We start from the raw sequence: 23,958 nt of genomic DNA on the forward strand, positions 1-23,958 counted from the left end.
AGCATCAACATGTACCCCTCCCTCCGTTTCTTAAGCATCTTTAAGTTCCCACCTCCTCTAAGAAGTCAGCATGGCCTGGTCGTGAAAGCAAGGGCCTAGGAGCTAGCATACCAGGGTTATAAGCCCAATTCCACAACTGCCTGTTTGTGACCCCAGGCAAGTCACCTAACCTCTCCATAACTCAGTTTCCTCATCTACAAAATAGGGGATTAAATACCTGTTCTACCCCAACTCTTAGTAAAATTGCTGGTCTACAGTAAGCACTGAAAAAATACCATAATTACTACTGTCGAGTTACAAGGAGACCACAGGCCCCATGTGAATCCAGCAAACTCTGTATAGTAAAACTTTATAAAATAAATGAAACTCTCTTATGAGTGTCAGAAAACGTTTCAGTTTGTGAACTGAAATTACAGAACATTCTGTTCCTATTCTATGTGCTTTCTGGTAAAACTTATACAATCATTTCTTACATCAGAGAAATATGGTTATCCTAGGGTGAAACTCTTCTTCCATCAAAGATTCAGATGATAGTACCTTTCCATCATTCTGGCTGCTAAGTTTAATTTTGACAAACACTGCTTCGTCTCCCATGACGACAGAGTTAATCTTTCCTTGAAGCACTTGGAAATCACTCAATCAGTAGTTTTTATTGAACACTTGCTCTGTAAATAGCATGGTGCTAAGAACTTGGGAGGACACACTAGAGTAAGTAGACGTGATCTCTGCCATCTAGGAGCCTTCAAGCTGATTAGCTTGAAGCAGAAATATTGCCTTCTGTAGATGGCTCAGAAGTAGATAAAACACAATTAAAGTAACTGTATCAGTGAGCCTAGATAAAATCGAATAGTAACCACTCTGGTTCTTGATTTATTGCTCCAGAATGAGAGTTGTGCATTTTGGAGTTTGGAAGATTTTCTAGAGAAAAGCAGAAGTCAGCAAATGGTCCTGCCAAGCTAGGAGAAACATTTATTCACTAAAACGTTCAAGGAATGTCAGAGGGATGGAGGCATCCCTAAGGAATGGAGGTAATGTTTCGATCTGACCTCCTGTATTTAAACATTAATGGCTTTTAAATCCACCTCTGTTTCCCCCAGGAAATTATTGTGTTTTCAAGTGCACAGGGTGCAATTCGTTCTCAGTATGACCTGCATCCATGAATTCAATCTCATTGTCAACACGGTTGTCTTTGAATGGGATAGCTCTATATTTTCAACTGAAATAGAAGATACTATCCTAATTAAGAGCTACAAGAATGAAGTGTGAATGCTATGCCTAGAATTCTTTAAAATGGCTTTTACAGGGTAATAATTGAAAAGCAATGTTATTCTAAATAGAAAAAGTTACACAATAAGCTTCTTAGTGGCAATCATATGTTGCCTTGATTCAGTCTTTCAGGGGAAATTCCACTCCATAGGTAAGAAGTTTCACAAATATACAGAGAGCTGCAATTGAATGCAAATCTTTTAGGGTTGCTAAAGAAGGTCGTTTTATTTTTCAAAATTGAAATTCTACGTTGACAAGTAATATCAGTCTGCGAACTTACCAAGCATCAGTACTGACCAAAATGGGAATCAAAGATTTTTAAAATATGTTATACAATTGGTAGCTGTGCTTGGAACGAAGTATGGATCTTATGCTTAAAAAGACATGTTGTCTCTACAGCTAGGGACCCAGTCACCACAGTCTGTGAGATTACCTAAACCTCTCAGCTTAATTGATTGGCAGACTAAACCTAGAAACTTAGAGAGGACTCTTTCTTTCCCCTTCTTTGAGTTGAGTGGATAAAGTCAAAAACTATGCACTACTGAGGGATCAACATTTAGAGACTTTTGTTTGCCTCCTTCCAGTGTTTGTAGTACCAATCATTTATTCTAATTTTTAGGTTTATTGAAGTTTTTATATTTTTTGATCAAATGTTAACGAAAATCAAATCATGTCACATGGATTTCTGTCTGAAGAAATTGCTTACAGATGGAAAATTAAAGCACAGCTAGATAGTTAATGGAGCATATAGTTAATTTGCAGGAATATTCTTTTTAAATTTGTCAACTATTTTAATATTCGTGTTATTGTAGTCTGAACCATGTGTCAGACTATTTCCTCAATTGCTCCATTTGAGTCTTAAAAACACCAGGCTACTCTATTTTTTTCATATTTTTGGTTAGATTTGGAAGGGGGAAGTAATTTTCTAGTAGATATTTGTAAATTTACTTTTAAATATATTCCTTTGTTAATATGGATCCATGGTAAGGTGCTGCAAGGGCTGAACTGGTAGAAACCGAAGGATCTAGCCACCTTGCTCATTTAATCTCCTTTAGATATGTTTAATATCAAATGTCTGAATTAAATCTTGTGATTGAGACCTATTACAGTTACCTAAGTATGATTATATTTCCACCGTCCTCAAGAAAGTCAAATTCTAGAGAAGAACCTTTAAAATTGTATTTTTCAGAAAGCATTCTGGGAGTGTCTTTATATATAAACACTTCACAGTGATAAAAAATAAAACTACTTGCCATCCCTTTGCTCTTTGATTTTTTTCACTTTTAAGATGTTTCTGTCCATTGCCTAATAATGACATCTTCCCCTAAGAATCTCCAAAATACTGAATATTACTTAACTTCTCCCATAACCAAGACAGAAAGATCAAAACTGAGATTCATGTTTTACAGCTGGTGGAGAAAAAGGAAATAGGCACGAGCTGATGAAACTAGTGATCACTATCATTACTATTACTATAACTATACATGCATGTGCCAAGCACTGTCCTAAGCTGGGTTCTAGGATCAGACCCAGTACCTGTACTACAATCAAAGAGAGATGGAGAAGACATATTTTATTCTTATTTAATAAGGCCCAGAGAGGTTAACTCACATGACCAAGGTTACCCAAGCAGTCGAATCGCAGAGCTGGGCTAAAACCCTAGAACTCTAGTTCCCTGACTCCCAGTAGACCATGTTGTCTCTGTGGACCATAGGATAACACTACAGGAATTTATCTAGGGCTGGGCCAGGCTAGGCTAGTTCATGCTTTCAGTCTTGGCAGGGCTATAGTTCTGGAGTGCTTGACCCAGTGCTTACTTAGTACAGTGCCTGACACAGAGTAAGCACTTAACAAATACCATAAGTATTATTATTATTATCCCCTTGCTTCTAGATCCTGTAAGAGGCAGGCTGGACCTTTGGGCCCTGATCCCACCTGGCTCTTGAACTCATCTGGAAGAATTTCATCTACAACTATATTCAGTTCAGTGCTTGGCACATAGTAAGCACATACCAAATATCACAATTATGATTATCTGGTCCCCAAGAGGGGTCTCCCCACCAGTTTCCCCAGCTGAGTCTCCCACATCCTCATGTCTAAAGACAGGTCAGAGACCTGAATGTTGCCACTCTGTGTAATGATTGACACCAGCACAGAGTCCTCCATGAGTTGGTGGAACCACCGTGCAGATGTTAAGTCCCTCTACATGAGTGGCAACAACCAATCAATCATATTTATTGAGCGCTTACTCTGCGCAAAATCAATCATATTTACAGAGCGCTTACTGTACTATATGCTTGAGAGAGTACAATGCAACGGAGTTGGTAGAAATGTTCCCGGCCCAAAAATACTCGGAAAAGGGGCTTAGGACATCCCTGCTCAACTGAGGCATGGAGCTATGGCAGCCACTGCTAGACATAGTGAATTCCAGATAAGGAGATGATGATTGTGGTACTTGCTAAGCATTTAGTATGTGTCAAGAATTCTTCTAAGCACTGGGGTAGATACAAGTTAATGAGGTTGGGCACAGTCCCTGTCATATATGGGTTAACAGTATAAGATGCCAGGAGAATGGATATTTAATCACCATGTTACAGTTGAGGAAACTGAGCCAGAGAGAAATCAAGTGACTTGCCCAAGATAACACAGAAAGCAATTGGCAAAGCCGGCATTCCAATCCAGATCCTCCAACTCCCAGGATTTTTCACTTTCCATTAGACCATGCTGCTTCTCAAGAAGATGGATGTTGCCCTGGGCACATAGCATATTGTTGATGATGTCACATGAACCATATTACCAAACTCTGCAGATTTCCCATCAACCAAAAGAGTCATGCCGGAGGGACTCCTGACTGTTTCCCCATTGATTCAGACCTCTCACATTCCCTTTCTAGGTCTGTGAGGTTGGAGCCACCAAAGTCAGCAGAAAAGGCAATGGGTTCCTCTACAGTATAAAGCAGAGGACAAGTTAGTCAAAAACTGGACTTTTTGGTATATAACAAGACACCTGGCCACCTTTCTGGGAACAATTTTGGACTCTGTGATCCTGGGCAGCCTTCTGCAGGGCACCAGACTAGAGCAGGCCTAATCTGAACATGAGGTAATGAAAGGAATGTAAACAGGTGGGCAGAAGAAACATTTCAAATACACAGTGACACAAAACCGGGAGAATATGTCTATCAACTCTGTTATATTGTACTCTACCAACCACTTAGTACAGTGCTCTGCACCCAATAAAAATCTATCGATAGATACAATTGGTTGATCATTATCATCATTATTATTAGCAAAGCATCATGGCCAGTGGAAAGAGAATGGCCTTGGGAGTCAGAGGACCAGGATTCCAATCACAGTCTTCCAAATGCTTGCTGTGTGACCTTGGACAAGTCACTTTACTTCTCCATGCCTCAGTTTTCCTGTTTGCCCTCCTAAATACACTGTGAGCCCCATGCGGGACAGAGATTGTGTCCAACCTAATTCAGTCGTATCTAATCCAGCACATAAAATGATGTTGGACACATAGTCAATGCTTAACAAATACCATGAAACTAAATGATAACAGCTCACCTTAGGGATTATTAGTGGATAGTTGATAGACAGCAGGAAATGATTAACCAACTGGAAGCTCTCTGTCCTTTCCTCTGATTGCTGACCTGCTTCTCTGGACTTTGGGAGTGGTCTGAGACCACCGAGGCTAGGAATAAGAAAGAAGACAACAACAGAGAGGTGAAAAAACTTGAATCAACCCCATCAAGCAACTCAATGTATTCAAGTTGGGATTCCCGGGCAGGCTTAGTCAGTGAAGTGGCTACACTGGGGCAGGAATGCTAAAGCACTGTGGTGGAGCATGTCCAAGTAACCTTAAAGATTTTTAGACTAGTGACATTACAAAACCACCATTTCAGAACTGACAGCCAAGTTCGAGATTAATTTGCTTTTGCTATCTTCATTAGGAGTTTACAAACCAAAACACATCCACCTTAGGTTCGCATAGTTCTTCTGAGAGAGAAAGCTGAAACAACTACAGTCTTAAGACTGAGAGCATAGACTGAAACAAGAACTGTATTACCATTCTGTGTTCCATAGCAAGTAGCAAAGTCAGTTGCTCTCATGTTGGCAATCTAAAATAAAACTTTTTTTCAGTCATTGCTCAAATGAGATGTTTTCTGGCCTGGTCTTGTTACCTTTTTCCTAAACTCTTCAGCACCAACCAAAACTCTAACCTAAACTCTTCACACCCAAATTCTAGAATCTGGAGCAGGTTGCTTCGACAACAGAAATCCCATTTACCTAGCGACAGTGCCATTGTGGACATGGAAATTTTTTAAAGGAATTTTATCAGGGATATTTGTCTATGCCCAGTAAAAGCAGCTTTATTTCAATTTCTTCAAATGTGTTCCATTAATACCTTTCCATCAACCTAACTTCAAACTCCAGTGCCATTTTTCAATTTATTTCATTCTAGATCTAATTCTAATTTTCTTCTTTTTTTCCACCTCTATAGCTGGGTCATTAGAATGTAAATTGTTCTGTCCTTTAAGTCAACTTACCAGGTAAAATAATATTTCCAAGTCTGTAGCAATAACAATCCAGGTACCATATCTGATTTTTGATGCACTGTTCTTTGGAATTTTATGCAATGCAACTCCTATTCAATCCCCACCACAGAAGTTTGTCAAACAACCCTAGAGTAGGACTTCATCAGTTAAATTTTATTAAGGAGATACTGAAGATTTATAGCACCTCATGTAACCTATCAAGATCATCAGTAATGGTTTACAGCACTTATATACATAATCAAAAGTATTTACTGAATGCTTATGTATGCAGGGCACTGTGCAAAGTCCTTGGGGTAGTACAATATAACAGACTTGAAAGATATGCTCCCTGTCCACAACAAGGTTACAATCTAGAGGGGGAGACAGACATTAAAATACATATTAAGGATACGCACTGTGGAGCTGAGGTGGGGCAGGGGTGGGGGTGGGAGTGCACATCCATAACTTATTTATTATCAATGGCTGTCTCCCCTTATAGAGTGTAAGATACTTTGGGGCAGGGAACGTGTATGCCAACTCCACTATGTTGTACTCTCCAAAGCACTTAGTACACTGTTCTACACTTAGTAAGCACTCAATAAACTTAATTGATTGATTGATTCTATGTCTTCTTAAATACACGTGAAAAAATAACTCTGCTTCAGGACTCTTGCCATTACATTTTCTACATAATTTGGACATATTCTCCAACACATTTGGTAGTTTCTGCTTCATCTTTCCAATTCCTTTAAACAGAGTTAATGAACTCAGAAAATGTATGTGGAACTTTTATCCTTAACCAGGCTCACTGGGGTCATTTTCATTATGGAATTATACTGACTAATTTGAATCAGTATACTTATGTATAAACACGTAGTATGTATCACTGATAAAATTTATATGACTAATAATTCCTCCCAAATTGAGCGCATGAAAGGATTGTTTCTGGCTGCACTAGTGCATTTACTAAATAGAGTGTGAACTTTTACACCCTCTGTGCCCTGGTCTTCTTGAAACCTCTCCTTTTAGAGTCACCACATTTCTAATGTCTGCACACTCATCTGATCTGTCCTCCTGCTGCCTCCCAATGTCCATCATCAATTCCCACTATGAGGTTTTGCTTCACTGCATCTTTGAAATGTTTCATTCTTTTTTACCTCTGTTCAGAGTTTCTTCTGTCTTGCCTTCTCATGTCCCACTAGCTAAAGGCATAAAGCATTTATTATTGCTTCAATGCTGGAAATTTAAAGAACCTAAAGAAAAGGACTGCTCGGTTATGTTAAGTTCTATCTTATCCTCCACACTCAAAAGTAGGCTAATAGCTTGATACTCACCCAGGCATCAAGGGAGAAAATAAGTCAATACTACAAAAACCTCTTCCACTGGCATCATCCTTCAACCTAGTGAAATTACCCCGTCTCCTTTTGGATGCATTTCATTGCAATTCCAAATATTTAAGTCAATGTACTTGAATCTGTGAACTTTGGTTATTTGATATTCACCCCATCCTCACCCCCATAACAGTTATTTGCCTATCTTTAAAGTTTGTATCATAAATAACTTATTTAAATAGATATCTATCTCTACCTCTAGACTGTAAGGTCATTATGAGCAGGGATCAGAACCACTAATTCTGTTGTATTGTAGAGAAGTGGCATGGTTCAGTGTAAAGAGCATGGGCTTTGAAGGCAGAGGTCATGTGTTCAAATCCCGGATCCGCCAATTGTCAGCTGTGTGACTTTGGGCAAGTCACTTAACTTCTCTGTACCTCAGTTACCTCATCTGTAAAATGTGGACTGTGAGCCCCCCGTGGGACAACCTGATCACCTTGTAACCACCCCAGCGCTGAGAACACTACTTTGCACATATTAAGTGCTTAATAAATGTCGTTATTATTATTATTCCAAATGCTTAGTACAGGGCTTAGCATATAGCAACCACTCTTTAACCACTCCCCCGCTCTGTTTTAAGTAAGACCCCTTTCATCCTGGACCTTTTCCTTTCCAGTTCTCTACTCCTCCTCGCCCAAACTGAAACATGGCTGTCGCCGGACGACACAGTCTCTTCTGCTGCTCTCTGCAGTGCAGGCCTCTTCTTCTCCCACTCCCCCAGACTCACCAGAAAAGGAGGAGGTGTCGGTTTCCTTCTCGCCCCCCAATGTCGCTTTCGCACTATCCCTCCTCCCTCTTCCCTTTCCTTCCCTTCCTTTGAAGCCCACATCATTTGCCTCTACCACCCTCTCCAGATTCTTGTAGCCGTCATCTACTGCCCTCCCGGCCCCACTTCCAACTTCTTTAACGACTTTGACCCCTTCCTCACCTTCCTTCTCTCCTTCTCCATGCCCACTCTGATCCTCGGAGACTTCAATATCCACATGGATATCCCTAACGACTCCTCTGCCGCCCGCCTTCTATCTCTCCTTGACGCTGCCAACCTCTTCCTCCACCCCACCTCACCCACTCACCAACTTGGTCATACCCTCGACCTCATCATCTCCTACCGCTGCACTGTGTCCACCCTCACCAACTCTGTAATCCCTCTCTCTGATCATAATCTTCTCACCTGCCTCCTCACTCACACTCCTTTCCCCTGTAAATCCATATTACTCCCTCACAGAGATCTCTGCTCTCTGGACCCCACCCATCTTTCGGAGTGCCTCACACCCCACCTCGCTGCCCTCTCCTCTCTACCCAGTGTGATGATCAGATTACTGCTCTCAACTCTACCCTTTCTACTCAGCTAGACTCACTCGCTCCCCTTTCCCTTCGCCGCTCTCGTACCACTGACCCACAGCCCTGGATCACTGCCACTGTCCGCCTCCTTCGCTCATATGCTCGAGCTGCCGAACGCTGCTGGCGAAAGTCTAAACACCATGCCAACCTCGTTCACTTCAAGTTTATCCTTTCCTGCCTTAACTCAGCCCTCTCTTCTGCCAGACAAAACTATTTCTCCTCCCTTATTGACACCCATGCCCATCACCCCCGCCAGCTCTTCCATACATTCAACTCCCTTCTCAGGCCCCCGGTTCCTCCCCCTCCTCCTTCCCTCACCCCCAACGATCTGGCCTCCTACTTCATTAACAAAATTAAATCCATCAGGTCCGACCTCCCCAAAGTCTCTTCACCCCTTTCTCCATCCCCCCGGCTCTCAACACTCTCTGCTACTCTCCCATCCTTCCCAGCAGTGTCCTCAGAGGAGCTCTCCTCCCTCCTCTCAAGTGCTACTCCGGCGACCTGTGCTTCTGACCCCATTCCCTCTCATCTCATTAAATCTCTCGCTCCATCCCTTCTCCCCTCCTTAACTTCCATCTGCAACCGCTCACTCTCCACTGGTTCCTTCCCCTCTGCCTTCAAAAATGCCCATGTCTCTCCCATCCTAAAAAAACCCTCTCTTGACCCCACGTCACCTTCTAGTTATCGTCCCATATCCCTCCTACCATTCCTTTCCAAACTCCTTGAACGAGTTGTCTACACGCGCTGCCTAGAATTCCTCAACAACAACTCTCTCCTCGACCCCCTCCAGTCTGGCTTCCGTCCCCTTCATTCCACGGAAACTGCCCTCTCAAAGGTCACCAATGACCTCCTGCTTGCCAAATCCAACGGCTCATATTCTGTCCTAATCCTCCTCGACCTCTCAGCTGCCTTTGACACTGTGGACCACCCCCTTCTCCTCAACACGCTATCTGACCTTGGCTTCACAGACTCCGTCCTCTCCTGGTTCTCCTCTTATCTCTCCGGTCATTCTTTCTCAGTCTCTTTTGCAGGCTCCTCCTCCCCCTCCCATCCTCTTACTGTGGGGGTTCCCCAAGGTTCAGTGCTTGGTCCCCTTCTGTTCTCAATCTACACTCACTCCCTTGGTGACCTCATTCGCTCCCACGGCTTCAACTATCATCTCTACGCTGATGACACCCAGATCTACATCTCTGCCACTGCTCTCTCCCCCTTCCTCCAGGCTCGCATCTCCTCCTGCCTTCAGGACATCTCCATCTGGATGTCCGCCCGCCACCTAAAGCTCAACATGTCGAAGACTGAGCTCCTTGTCTTCCCTCCTAAACCTTGTCCTCTCCCTGACTTTCCCATCTCTGTTGACGGCACTACCATCCTTCCCGTCTCACAAGCCCGCAACCTTGGTGTCATCCTCGACTGCGCTCTCTCATTCACCCCTCACATCCAAGCCGTCACCAAAACCTGCCGGTCTCAGCTCCGCAACATTGCCAAGATCCGCCCTTTCCTCTCCATCCAAACTGCTACCCTGCTCATTCAAGCTCTCATCCTATCCCGTCTGGACTACTGCACCAGCCTTCTCTCTGATCTCCCATCCTCGTGTCTCTCTCCACTTCAATCCATACTTCATGCTGCTGCCCGGATTATCTTTGTCCAGAAACGCTCTGGGCATATTACTCCCCTCCTCAAAAATCTCCAGTGGCTACCAATCAATCTGCGCATCAGGCAGAAACTCCTCACCCTGGGCTTCAAGGCTCTCCATCACCTCGCCCCCTCCTACCTCACCTCCCTTCTCTCCTTCTACTGCCCAGCCCGCAACCTCCGCTCCTCCACTGCTAATCTCCTCACTGTACCTCGTTCTCGCCTGTCCCGCCGTCGACCCCCGGCCCACATCATCCCCCGGGCCTGGAATGCCCTCCCTCTGCCCCTCCGCCAAGCTAGCTCTCTTCCTCCCTTCACGGCCCTGCTGAGAGCTCACCTCCTCCAGGAGGCCTTCCCAGACTGATCCCCTTCCTTCCTCTCCCCCTCGTCCCCCTCTCCATCCCCCCATCTTACCTCCTTCCCTTCCCCACAGCACCTGTATATATGTATATATGGTTGTACATATTTATTACTCTATTTATTTATTTATTTAACTTGTACATTTCTATCCTATTTATTTTATTTTGTTGGTATGTTTGGTTCTGTTCTCTGTCTCCCCCTTTTAGACTGTGAGCCCACTGTTGGGTAGGGACTGTCTCTATGTGTTGCCAATTTGTACTTCCCAAGCGCTTAGTACAGTGCTCTGCACATAGTAAGCGCTCAATAAATATGATTGATTGATTGATTGATTGATTAGTTTTCTTCTTCTAATAAGGATCAGTTCACAAACCTTTATCCTGACTTGCATTCCTTGACATTGCTTGCTGTTTCTGCAGATGAAACTTAAAAGACAAAATCACAGCACCTTGACAGAGTTTGTTCTGATGGGATTCTACAATGCTCCCAAACTGCAGAGTTTTTTTTGCAACATCCTTAGTCATTTACATGATGATCCTGATGGGAAATAGATTAATCATTTTAATAACCAAAGCCAATCAAGCTCTACAAACCCCTATGCATTTGTTCCTTAGGAATTTGTCCTTATTAGAAATGAGTTACACTTACGTGACTCTCCCCAGAAAGCTGGTGAACATTTGGACACAAATTAGAATGATTCCTTTCACAGCATGTGCAGCCCAGATGTATTTCTTTCTTATGTTTGGAGCCATGGAGTGCTTCCTCCTGGCTGTGATGACCTATGATGGTTACATGGCCATCTGTAACCCCCTACAGTATTCAATCATCAGGGACGAGAAGGCATGTCTCCAGATGGCAGCTAGTTCCTGGATCGGTGGCATTCCAGTCCAGATAGAGCAGATGTAACAGCGATTCTCCCTGCCCTTCTGCGATTCCAACAGGATGAACCAGTTTTTTCCTGTGCTATCACACCAGTTCTCAAACTGGTCTGTGGAGACACAGCTATGAATGAGCTCTCAGTCTATGCTGTAGCCCTGTTCTTTGGTACAGCCCCATTTCTCTTGATACTCGTATCCTATGTTAAAATAATCTCCACCATCCTGAAGTTACCTTCAGCCACGGGGAAGCACAAAACCTTCTCCACCAGTTCTTCCCACCTCATAGTTGTCACCTTGTTCTTTGGATCTGCTATCATCACATATCTACGGCCCAAATCAAACCACTCAGTGGGTGTGGATAAATTTCTGTCTCTGTTCTACACCATGTTTAACCCCATGAAAAAAACCACTCAGTGGGTGTGGATAAATTTCTTTCTCTGTTCTACACCATGTTTAACCCCATGATAAAAAGTCTGAGAAAACAGGAGGTGACTATTGCCCTGAAAATGTTTCTGTCACAAATATTCCAAAGTCACTTGAACTAGGAAGCTGTTTTCCTACTGGGTCATCATGGATGGATTACAAGAAACACTATTTCTGGTCCCTTAGGAAGCCACCCTCTGGCTACCACAATCACCCCAAGACTATGTAGATATCTCTTCAATACTCACTTTCCTGTATCCAGCGTGACGTTTGGTTAAAATATGAAATCTTTGCCCTGTCCACAGACTCTTTTCATTTAAAAGGGGCCAGCTATCCAATATGTGGGAACCTGCTTTGACTTCTATTTGCTCCTCAATTAACTGTAATGTAAAGGTAATCAAATGTAAAGAGATAATGGGATTGGTTTGGGTGGCAGTTGAAATCCCTACACTGAATTTTATATCATTTAGTTCTTTGACCACCTAATTTTATTATCTGAAATTTTGATGGATCTTTATAACCCTCCATATCAGAATTAGGAATACAGTTTTATATTTGTTTAGCAGGTCTCTTGGAAATAAGTTACCGTATTATATTCTGAATAAAGTAGCCATTTCAATGAGATGTTCAATTCATTCTTTCAATTAACATTGGGAAATAATGAATGGAGCATGTCCCAAAGGTTATGACCAAAAACACATCCACCAGTCAGACAATCATATTTATCAAGTGCTTACTGTGTGCAGAGTACTGTAATAAGTATTTAGGAGAGTACAATATAGCAATATTGTACATTTATATTATACACACATACAATATAACACATATGCTATAGTCTTATAGAAATATTCCTGTATCTCCTAAAAATGGTAACAAAAGCATCATCTTCATAACATCAAGTATGTTAAATGTTTTGAAACAGGTAAATGTTTTGACACAGGCTTAACAGATAGTTTGTTATCTAGAACAATTTCATGGGTTGCATCTGTAAACTATTTCTTTATGTAAAGAGAACTGGTTGGTGTGCCTGCCATTGTTTTGAGGTTCTTTCTTGGATTTCAATACATGGAGCTCCATCTTCCTATATTTTGAATGGCAGCGACATCCAACTCAGTCACACAGCCCAGGCACAGAGAAGTGACTTACCTGAGGTCACATAGCAAACATGTGGTGGAGTCAGGATTATAACCTAGAACCTCTGACACTCAAGCCTCTGTTCTTTCCACTGCTGCTTCTCTGAATTTGTTGTACACTCTTTCATGTGTTGCATCTCACCTCATTCCCATGAGTCAACTCAAACTCTGGAAGAATCGAGGTGTCAGACAGTTCTAAGTTCTCAGAACTGTTACTGGTGTCTGAGAGTTCTGATGACTGTACACATGGGAAAGGAGAAATGTAAAATTTTAATAATGACTAGTCTATGTTCTCTTCCATGTCTCTCACTGGACCCATTTGGTTAACTTCTATTATTTCGATTTATCTCCTGCAGTTTTCTTATGTCACCATGAACTTTAACCTGTTGTTCCCTTCTCTGAGTTTCTCTCTGAATAGGTAGAATTGTAATTTGAAGATCACCCTATGCAATTCTTATAGCTTTAAGAAAGCAATATAACCAATATACCTCCCTCCCCCAACCATCAGCACCTATATACATACCAGCAATTTATTTATTTATACTAATATCTGTTTTCCCTTCTAAACTGAAAGTTCACTGTGGACAGGGAATGTGTCTACCAAATCTTTTATATTGTTATATTGTACCCTCTCAAGGAATTAGTACAATGCTTTTCTCATAGTAAGTGCTCAATGAATACAACCAATCAATTACCGGAGCAATTAATACTAATAATGAGTGAATTTTTCTGAATAAAGTGTTGTACTAATGATGAATTGGGGGCCCAAGCAATTATCTTAAGAAAGAATATACTTTCACTATTAACTCACCCAGCATCTGATCAACTGATATTCTGAAAATTCATGAAGTTTTTAGGTTGCCTTCAGAAAACAATTGATGTGCTTGTATATTCCTCACCTTACTGGACTGAGAGGTGGTGTTGGCAGGAGGAGATGAGAAATGAAATAATGTCCAATGTAAAATGCAGACTGCAAACCTGAGGGCTTTGCCCTTTTGGAGAAGAATAGGTGAGCCCAAGGAATACAGATAATTGTGAAAGCAGCCTGAATCACAGCAAATGACAGGAAATTCAGGAACAACACCAGAAGCTGAAGTCTATGGGAAGCTGCATGGTCTAATGGAAAGGGACCAGGTCTGAGGGTCAGAGGATCTGGGTTCTAATCCTAGTGCAGCCACTTGTCTGTTGTGTGACCTTGGCCAAGTCATTTCACTTCTCTGTGCCACAGTTATGTCATCTGAAAAGGAGGAGTTAAATCTTCCTTCCTCTGACAGGTTGAGAGCTCCATGTGGGATAGCAATTAGTACACTTAGAATGGAAAGTGCTCAGTAAATACGATCAAATGAATGAAAGGGACAATGCCTGACCTGATTATCTTCTATCTACCCTAGTGGTCAGTATAGTTCTTGGCACATAAGTGGTTAAATATCACTCATTATAATTCTTATTATTAATCAATCATATTGATGGAATGCTAATTGAGTACAGAGCACTGTACTAAGCACTTGGGTGAGAACAAGAGAGTTGGTAGACGTGTTAGCTGCCCATAAGGAGCTTGCAGTCTTATTGAATACAAATATAAATATAATACAGTCATCTAAGAACATGTTCATCATCAACACATTAACAGAACTCCTTTAAGTATTGCTTCACTGGGGAAGTTTTCACGGTGTTATATCAGGCAACCTCCGTGGATCTTAATTATGGTATTTGTTTAGTATGTCAAAGCATAAGCAAAGCATAAGGAGACACTGATGTACTCCAAATCATAATCATCAGTGGTATCTATTGAGCACTTACTATGTACAGAGTGCTGTACTAAGCACATGGGAGAGTACAGTTCAACAGGGTTGGTAGACACATTGCCTGCCCATAGTGAGCTTACAGTGTAGAGGGGGAGACAGATGTTAATACAAATCAGACACTAATCCTTGCTGAACACTGGGAGTTAACACCTACTAAGTCACATTTAACATCAATCAATGGTATTTATTTAGCACTCAGTAGGCAGAGAGCACTGTGATCAGCATTTGGGAAAGTACATTATGACAGAGTTAGCAGACAAGCTCCCTGCCCACATTGAGATTACAGCTATCACCCATGTTCCTAAGGATGTGTGGATAAATAATGACATTGAATTTGTGTAGAAATAACAAATATTTCAGACTGAATTGCATAAATCCTAGGAAGGATGGAATGGATGATTCTTCCAGGGTTGTCTAAACATTCCCACTTAACCAAGATGCCTTAGAAAATATGTAAGTTACATGGCAATTATTAATGAATTTAATGACAGAATTATATGTAAAAAGTATATGAAATGTAGAGGTAATAATGAAGAATATTTATTTTCTAATTAACCCTCAATTCAAGCATTCTTTCCTAAATACCTGTTGTATTTTGCAGATGAAATACTCTGAAGATATGTGGATGGGGAAAAAAAATCTCACCAAAGTAATGGAATTAATTCTCATGGGAATTTTAATGTTCCTAAAAGTGCAGAAACTTTTGAGGGGGTTATTCCTGGTCATTTACACGATTATTACTACAGGAAATGCCTTTGTAGTTATAATAATAAAGGCCAATCAAACTCTCCACATCCCCATATGCTTTTTCCTTAGAAATCTGTTACCCATAGTTACTCTCCCCAGAATACTGTTGAAGTTCTGGACACGAGACATAACTATTACTTTCCTGTTTGAGCTAATCTGCTGTTTACTTAGTTGCTACAAGATGTGTTCTGGCAATGATAGTACATTTTTTATGGTATTCAAGCACTTACTATGTGCTAGGCACTGTACTAAGTATAGTCATCGATATAAACTAGTCAGGTTGGACTCAGGCCATATCCCACATGAGACTCATAGCTTTCACCGCCATTTTTCAAATATGAGAACTGAAACCCTGAGAAGAGAAGTAACATGCCCAAGGTCACATAGCAGACAAGTGGTAGAACTGGGATTAGAACCCAGGTCCTTCAGAATCCCAAACCCACACTCTATCCACTAGGCCATGAGACTGCTCTTGTTACGTGTCCATATGTACCCCTTGAGTTACCCACTTATCATGAATTACAAAGTGGGTGTTCAGCTGGTAGCTGCTATCTGGATAAGTCCCCTTCCAGCCCAGATAGGGCATCTATATTGACCTGTCACACAACCCTTTGTGATTTGTATAAAATTAACGATTTTTTTTTTTCAGTGACTCGCCTCCAGTACTGGAACTGACCTATGGGGAAATCTTCCCCAATAAGCTTCTGACATCAGATGTGATCCTGCTGATTGTGATGGCTCCTTTCCTGTTGATACTCATGTCCTATGTCAAAATCATCTCCCTTCCCAGAAACTGCCCTCAGGACATGGGAAGACAGAAAATCTACTCCACCTGCTCCTACGACCTCATTGTCATCACCTTGGTCTTTGGATTCATTCATTCATTCAATCGTATTTATTGAGCGCTTACTTGTGCAGAGCACTGCACTAAGCACTTGGGAAGTACATGTTGGTGACATATCTCCTATTATCTGGATCTCCTATCATTTGAATCTCCTATAATCATATATTCTGTGGTCAAGTCAAGCCACTCAGGTGATTTGGACAAACTGCTCTCTCTCTTTTCTACTACTGTGTTTAACCCCCTGATATTCAGCCTGAAAAAAACGGAGGGGACCACAACACTTAAACTAATACAATAACAAAGTGAATTCCTAAGCCAAGCACCCAAACCAAGAAATACTTTTCATATAGGTAGCAGCATGGCCTAGTTCAAAGGGCATGGATCTGGGAGTCAGAGAACCTGGGTTCTAATCTCAGCTCTGCACATTTAGCAGCTGTGACCATGGACAAGTCACTTAATTTATCCGTGCATCTGCAAAATGGGGATGCAACTCCTGTTCTCCCTCCTCAGACTGTGAGCTCCATGTGAGACTTGATTATGTGCAGACTCTGTCCTTACATGCACGTTGCTCCCCGTGGTTTCGGGGGCAACTCTCGGGTTCTTACCCTCTCCGGGTCTTCGGACATCTCTGGACGCGGCCCGCGCGTTCACACCAGGAAGAGTCAGCCAGAGGTTCAAAGCTTGGTTGCCGTTTATTTGGTATCAGCGGTTACATGGTTGAAAGAGAGAGAGAGCGAGAGAGAGAGAGAGAGCAGGCGGGAGGCGCGAGAGAGAGCGAGGGAGAGAGAGGGAGAGAGGCGCACGTGTGCCCCCCCTTTGTCTTGTTCGTCTCTTATACCCCCCGTTGCCCGGGGGCAGGGTTTTCTCGGGGGATGGCGTATCGAGGCTTTGACCGCCCTCCAGCCATTAGCCTAACAACAGCTCTGTCCAGTCACGAAGGGTTTGCTCTGGCTCGCCCCCAGCCACCCGTTGCCAACCATCGCTGGCTGCGGATATGGCCTTGAGGTTGCCTCCGAGCCTTGCAGGTGCAAGCTTGTTTTTCTTGCCCTGGCCTCTTTATCTACTGTTGTTGAGTCTGTTTGGCCTTGAGCCGTTGGGTACGGTTTGTGTGCACATACTGCCTGTCTCATCGCCTTCCCCCGCTCCCTACGCATGCATGTGTTGTTTTCCCCTAATCTCTCTTGAATTTATTTCTGTTGTTCTTGAAACACTTTCTAAAGCGTCAAGCTTACCTTCAATTCTATTTCAATTTACAAAATGATAACCCCACCCAAAACATGATATGCATAACCAGGTCTGGTAAACTGAATTGAGAAGCAGTGGGCAAGCTGCTCAGGCCTGGGAGTCAGACAGACCTAGGTTCTAATCCTAGTTCTTCCACTTGCTTGCTGTGTGACCTTGGGCAAGTCACTTCACTCCTCTCTGCCTCAGTTACCTCGTCTGTAAAATGGGATTCAGACTGCTATCCCTAAGTGGGTCATGGACTGCCCAGCCTAATTAGCTTATATCTACCCCAGTGCTTAGTACAGTGCCTGGTTCATGGGAAGCACTTAATAAATACCATTTGAAAAGTCTGGTAATAGGAACTGAATAAATGGCAGATCTCTAGATGTTACTATTTAAGGAGCTTGACTTTTTTCCTTTGGAATTAGACTACTTTCTTTGTGCTCTGATGAGTGCAGACAATTATTAGATGTAACTTCACTTATGGTTTTTTTTTCCAAAATCAGGACTAATAATTGGATTTTCAGACATGGTGAACATCTGTTTAAAATTAAAATGAGGGAATATTCTCTGGTCTTGGAAAAGGAGTGGATCAGGAGCAGAGGAACTCGTCAGATTAAAAAAGAAATTTAAAAACATCAACTCAATCTTCAACTCCCAGGAACCTCTAAAGCATTCTTTTCTGATCTTCCCTTCAAACTTTTAAAATAAAATAATAGACATTAATAGACATCAATAAATATATAATGCTACAAAACTTTGGCCTCATGCTCTGCAAACAATAAGCCCCCAATGAATACCATTAATTGTTTAAGAAAATGTCAAATTTTGTGTGTTGAGGTCTTAGCACCTCATCTCTTGCTAGCCTTTTACCCTCTGGATTTGTACTAATGCTGTCCATTTTAACTCTGGAAACAAGGAATGGGTCTCTGACATTCCTCCATGGACTTTCCATGAGTCCAGAATATCCTATGCACATCGCCAGCCCTCAGGAAATAATAAAGTTGGGAATGTGCCAGGTGTCAGTGCCTAATCAAAGCCATTGATTTTCTATCTCAATCAAAAAAAAAGTCACCTTCACAAATCAGAGCCTCTCAGATCCGGCGAAGATATCTTTCTATCTAGAATTCTCTTTAGGGCACCTTTCACCTCTTGATTCCTTACACTGTAGATCAGGGGATTTATCATGGGGGTGAAGACTGTATAGGAGAGAGAAAGCAGCTTCTTGGTCTCAGGTGAGTAGGAGGATTTGACTCAGAAATTGGTCAAACCTGCAGCCCCAAAGAACAGAGAGACCACAATGAAGTGGGACGACTAGGTGGAGAAGGTTTTGCGATGGCCCTCGGCAGAGAACATCTTCAGAATAGTGATGAGAATGTGGATGTAAGATACAATGATCAATCCAAACGGGAGGATCAGGATGATAACAGTCCCAGTTATACTGTACACCTCAAGCGCAAAGATGTCCTTGCACACCAGGTCTAAGACAGGAGAGCTATCACAAAAGAAACAGTTAATTACATTAGACCCACAGGAGGTCTGTGTAAACATCATTGTAGTCTTTACTGTTGCCACAGGAATCCCTGCTAGCCAGAAAGCCAGGGGCAGCTGTAGACAGCATCCCTGGTTAATAATGAGGGAATAGCGGAGTGGATCACAGATGGCGACCTGTCTGTCATAAGCCATTGTTGTCAGGATTCAACATTCTGAAGGCCTCAAAAAATAAGGCAAAATACATCTGGGCTGCACAGCCACCAGAGGAAATACTTTTATCCTTGGACAATAAATTGAGGAGGATTTGGGGGTTGATGACAGGGTTGTAACCAATATCCATAAGGGACAGATTCCTGAGGAAAAACTACATGGGGGTTTGAAGAATGGGATCCATATCGAGACCAACACTAAGAAGGTATTTCCTATCAAGGCTGTTAAGTATATCCCAAGGAAAATCGTAAACAGAATGACCTGAAATTCACGGAGATTAGAGAAACCCAAAAGAATGAATTCAGTTACATATGACTAATTGCCTTCTCTCATACACATGTTGTTTTTTTCTTGGAGAAATTCCTGGGCCCAAAATATGACTTCTCTGTGCAAGAAAAAAATCAGTAGCATAATTTTCAGAGTCCAGGTCTTCCCTACTATCAATTCTTAGAATGAACTTGAGCAACATGTTTGGCCAAGTATCAAGGAGTGGATCATAGCATGAAATTTATGGTGCCTAGGTTCTCAGTGTCCAGAAGCAAATTCAAGAGACTGAGGAAATGGGAAAGTTAGCCAATAATACAAATTCTGAAAAGTAATGAGAGTTTCATATTATCATCACTTACTTTTTATGTTTATCATTACTGAACCCACATTTCCCCTCGATCCTACATACTATCGCCCTTATAGGAACAAAATCTTTTAGGGAGATTAAATAATCTCAGCTAATCTGAAGGGAACAAAGCTCCCCAATTCATGATCCCAATATAGACATTCCCTCGATACCCAGTCAGACACACACACACACACACACACACACACACACACACACACACACACACACACACACACACACACACACACACCCCTCTCAGTACACCCACCTACACCCACACCTATACACAAACACAAATACACACATGAACAAAGTCTGGGTTCTTATGTACCCAAAAGTGACTGGATGAAAATTTTTCACACAAAAATGAAAAAAACTATCCCCCCTTCTTTAGCACCTTTTCTCTCTCAGTCCCATCCTTAGGGAAGTAATATAAAGAGCTTAGTTTTGTGAGGGTTTTTTGTATGGTTTAAGCACTTTCCATGTGGCAGGCACAGTTCTAAACTCTGGAGAAGGTACAAGCTAATCGAGTTGGACACAGTCCATGTCAAACATGAGTTTCACTGTCTTAATCCCCCCTTTAAGAATGAGGTCACTGAGGTACAGAGAAGTGAAATGACTTACCCAAGATCACACAGCAGACAAGGAACAGATGGTTGTAACTAGATGGACCCAAAAGAAAATTATATATATATATATATATATATATATATATATATATATATATATATATATATATAATATATATACATATATGTTGTCCCCTTCTCAGCAACTTGGAAATCCTTCCATCATCCTCTTTTCTTCACTTTTGTAAAGGACCAGAAGCATGGGTGCTATAGAATCATCTTCCCTGATAAAGATTTATTGTCTGTAATTCTTTTTAATGTAGGATTTCACTTTTGAATAACTTTCATGAAGTGAAAGGAGAAAGCAAAAGGTCAAATTTATCTTGAGACTCCATACTACGATAACTGTGTAGTGTGTCAGAAATAATTTTGTTTAAGGAGCAGTTTAGCTGTTTTTGTGGTATCAAACTTTAGACCAAATTCCACTAGTCCAGTGGCCAATTGCGTGGTAGTCTAGCTAAACTAAAAGCCTTGAGAAGTTTTATATGTCCCTCCAAAAGCATTAGGATGTTTTCTCTTCACTTGCCATGAAGAATAGTTCATTTTATTGGCCATAAAATAGATTTGGGAAGAATATTTACACACCTGCCTCCTTCTCACCATTCCTTTGCCCTAGAAAGAGCCCTTATTCCCTAGAGACTGGATCATTTTAGCAACTTCATTCTTCACCCCCTATTATCCCTCTGTCCCCAGTCCAATCATATATTACACAGAACAGCAAATCTCTTTCTTTACCACACTGGATGGTGGCACTCTATCACTGAAAGTCTGCAGGAACACTTGTTGCCAATAATATCAGATGAAATCTGTTACTTGTGGAATTTATATCTCTGTGCCAAATGTCTTCCTCCTGAGTCTTTCTCTCCACTCAACCCCAGGAAACCTGTTCACTGTCCCAACCCTTCCCACTTTATTTGTGCATCAAGCAACATCTTTCCCAAACAAGACTTCCACGACTTCTTCAAGCCCTATAAATTCCACTCCTGCACAAACTCTTCCCACAATACCCGTTCCATCACCCTCCACTCAACTACCTTCATATTTGTATTCTTGTGCATTTCTGTTGATTGTATATGTTATTTTGAACACCTAGTTCACCCTATCTAGTGTTGTAAGATGTTCATGCTTGTCTAATGGACCTATTTTCTCCTTTAGATTGCAAACACCTGGAAGGAAAGAACCACATTTTATCCTTCCTTTATGCACATGCACATCCTTCCACATGCAGTGCCTAGAACAAGGCGTTGCTCAAAGTTGAAACTCATCAAACATTGCCGCTAATCAGCCATATTCATTGAGCACTTACTTTGAGCAGAGAACTGCACTTGGTAGAGTACAGTGTAAGATACTTGGAAGACATGTCTCCTGCCCATAAAATGCTTAGTCTAGAGGAGCTTGCTAAATTGTCTCATTCATCCTCCATCATCCCTGTGATATTCAAGAGAGCTCAAAAAATAGGAAAGAGGAAAAAAGAGGGGAGAGAGATCCAGGATTAGGAGCCAAATCTGGCATTTTGTAGATAGGTGTCCTTGAATGCTTTATTGGGAAATTTACCTGCCTCTTTCAGGAAGATAGTTCTTCCCTGGTTGGTTTGAAAAGATTGTGTTCTTGATGATAGGGCCTCTTTAAAGTTTTGAGGTAACCCCTGAGAGGTGGTCCCCAGGCCATTTCTTAAAACAAAGCAATGGATAGCTCATTATTTTTTGTTTATCCTTCTTTACAGAAATATGGAAAGCTTTATTAGGATAAGGCATATTCATGGGATGCTTTACACGAAAGATGTGAAATCATTGAATTTGTAATTGTGCACATTTAAAAATAAGTGAAAATGAGTTTGCTTGAACTTTCAGGGTTTTTGATTTTTCAAAACACATGCCTTCAAAGTCTACTCACCTCAGAGAAAATCGTTACCTAAATTGTTGCCTAAATTTCAAACAGGTAGATAACTGTTGGAATTCATCATACTATTCATGTTAGACATACCTTGTAAATTACAAAACTGAATCATTGATAGGTGTTTTTATGATACTATTTTCATATCTGTCTTTGAATGTTTGGTGACTGGGTGAGATAAAAATTTCTCAGAGTTTGTTAAGCATTGTAGATTTCTGAATATTAGCTTTAATATTAGCTGTTCATTCAGTACTAAACTTTCCTTTAGTTGATTAAGGACAGACTTCAACTTTCCTGCAAATTGTAAGTTTCTTGTGGGAAGGGATCATGTCTACCATTTCTATTGCTTTGTACTTTCCCCAAGTGCTTAGTACTGTGCTCTACCCAGAGTACCTGCTTAATAAAAACCACTGATTGATTTTGGAATTCCAATTTTACAGGCAAAACAGACATGGAAATCCCAAGTAATATTCGGATTACAATGGCTGCATGAGTGGGCTCTGTAGGTTGACATTTGGCATCTCAAAGATTTCAGTGTGTTGTCTTAATAAACAGTGTTGGTTCCTGAAGCATAAGAAATTATACTTCTCATGAGACCAAAGTTAAGCTGTACCCCAATCCAGCACTTGAAATCCTTGTTAATTGTTCACCTGAACCAAAGAAAACTCTCCCCTCTAGGCTATTGAAACTAATTCCTAGCTTATTCTGTTTTAGGGTCTCAAAACTCCCTCCCATCAGGTTGAATTCTGGGAGATAAAGGTGTTACTACATCTAAATATGGAATACTGCAATCATGATTACATTGACTAGTCATCCTAATGCCAACAACAATCCATGGTGCCAACCAAAACCAAACAGAATCAAACCTGGAGCTCAATGTGGGCAGACAATGTGTTATACTATTATATCGAACTCTAAAGTGCTTAAAACAGTGCTCTGTGGTGTTCATTAAATACGATTGTCTGACTGGTGATTTTCCCCTCTAACTTTCAGGTTTCATCTAAAAAATGAAAATTAGTCAACTCTAGATTATCCATGCATGTGGTGGCAAGCGGTGACACAGATCATTCAAATTAACTATAAAACTGAGGGGAGCCAACACTGCAACGGAGTATGGGGATTTACTGCTTCCGATTTATGAGGTTGCAAGATGGGGTTAATGTTGTTGGTAATGTGCATGCTACCATTGATAATTTATAAACCTGCTATACCCAATACACCTTGAAAAATTTAGCATTGACCAAATATTTGGTCCCTCTTTAAAATGATTTGTTGAAATGATATTCTGATTTTTTAATGGGAATTGTTAAGTGTGTACTATGGTTTAGGCACTGTAGTAAATGATGGAGTAGATACAAGCAAATCAGATTGGACACAATAAATGTCCTACATGGTGCTCACAGCTTTAATCCTTATTTTACAGAACTGACACCTTAACGTGACAGGAGAGTTTACATACCCTGATGAAAATTAGAACTATGCCACATAGGGTTATCCTTAGTGGAAAGGTCTAAGCTAAAGCATCAGTGCCAATTCAC

Source organism: Tachyglossus aculeatus, unplaced genomic scaffold (genome assembly GCF_015852505.1).
Source record: "Tachyglossus aculeatus isolate mTacAcu1 unplaced genomic scaffold, mTacAcu1.pri SUPER_6_unloc_5, whole genome shotgun sequence".
Classification (NCBI taxonomy): Eukaryota; Metazoa; Chordata; class Mammalia; order Monotremata; family Tachyglossidae; genus Tachyglossus; species Tachyglossus aculeatus.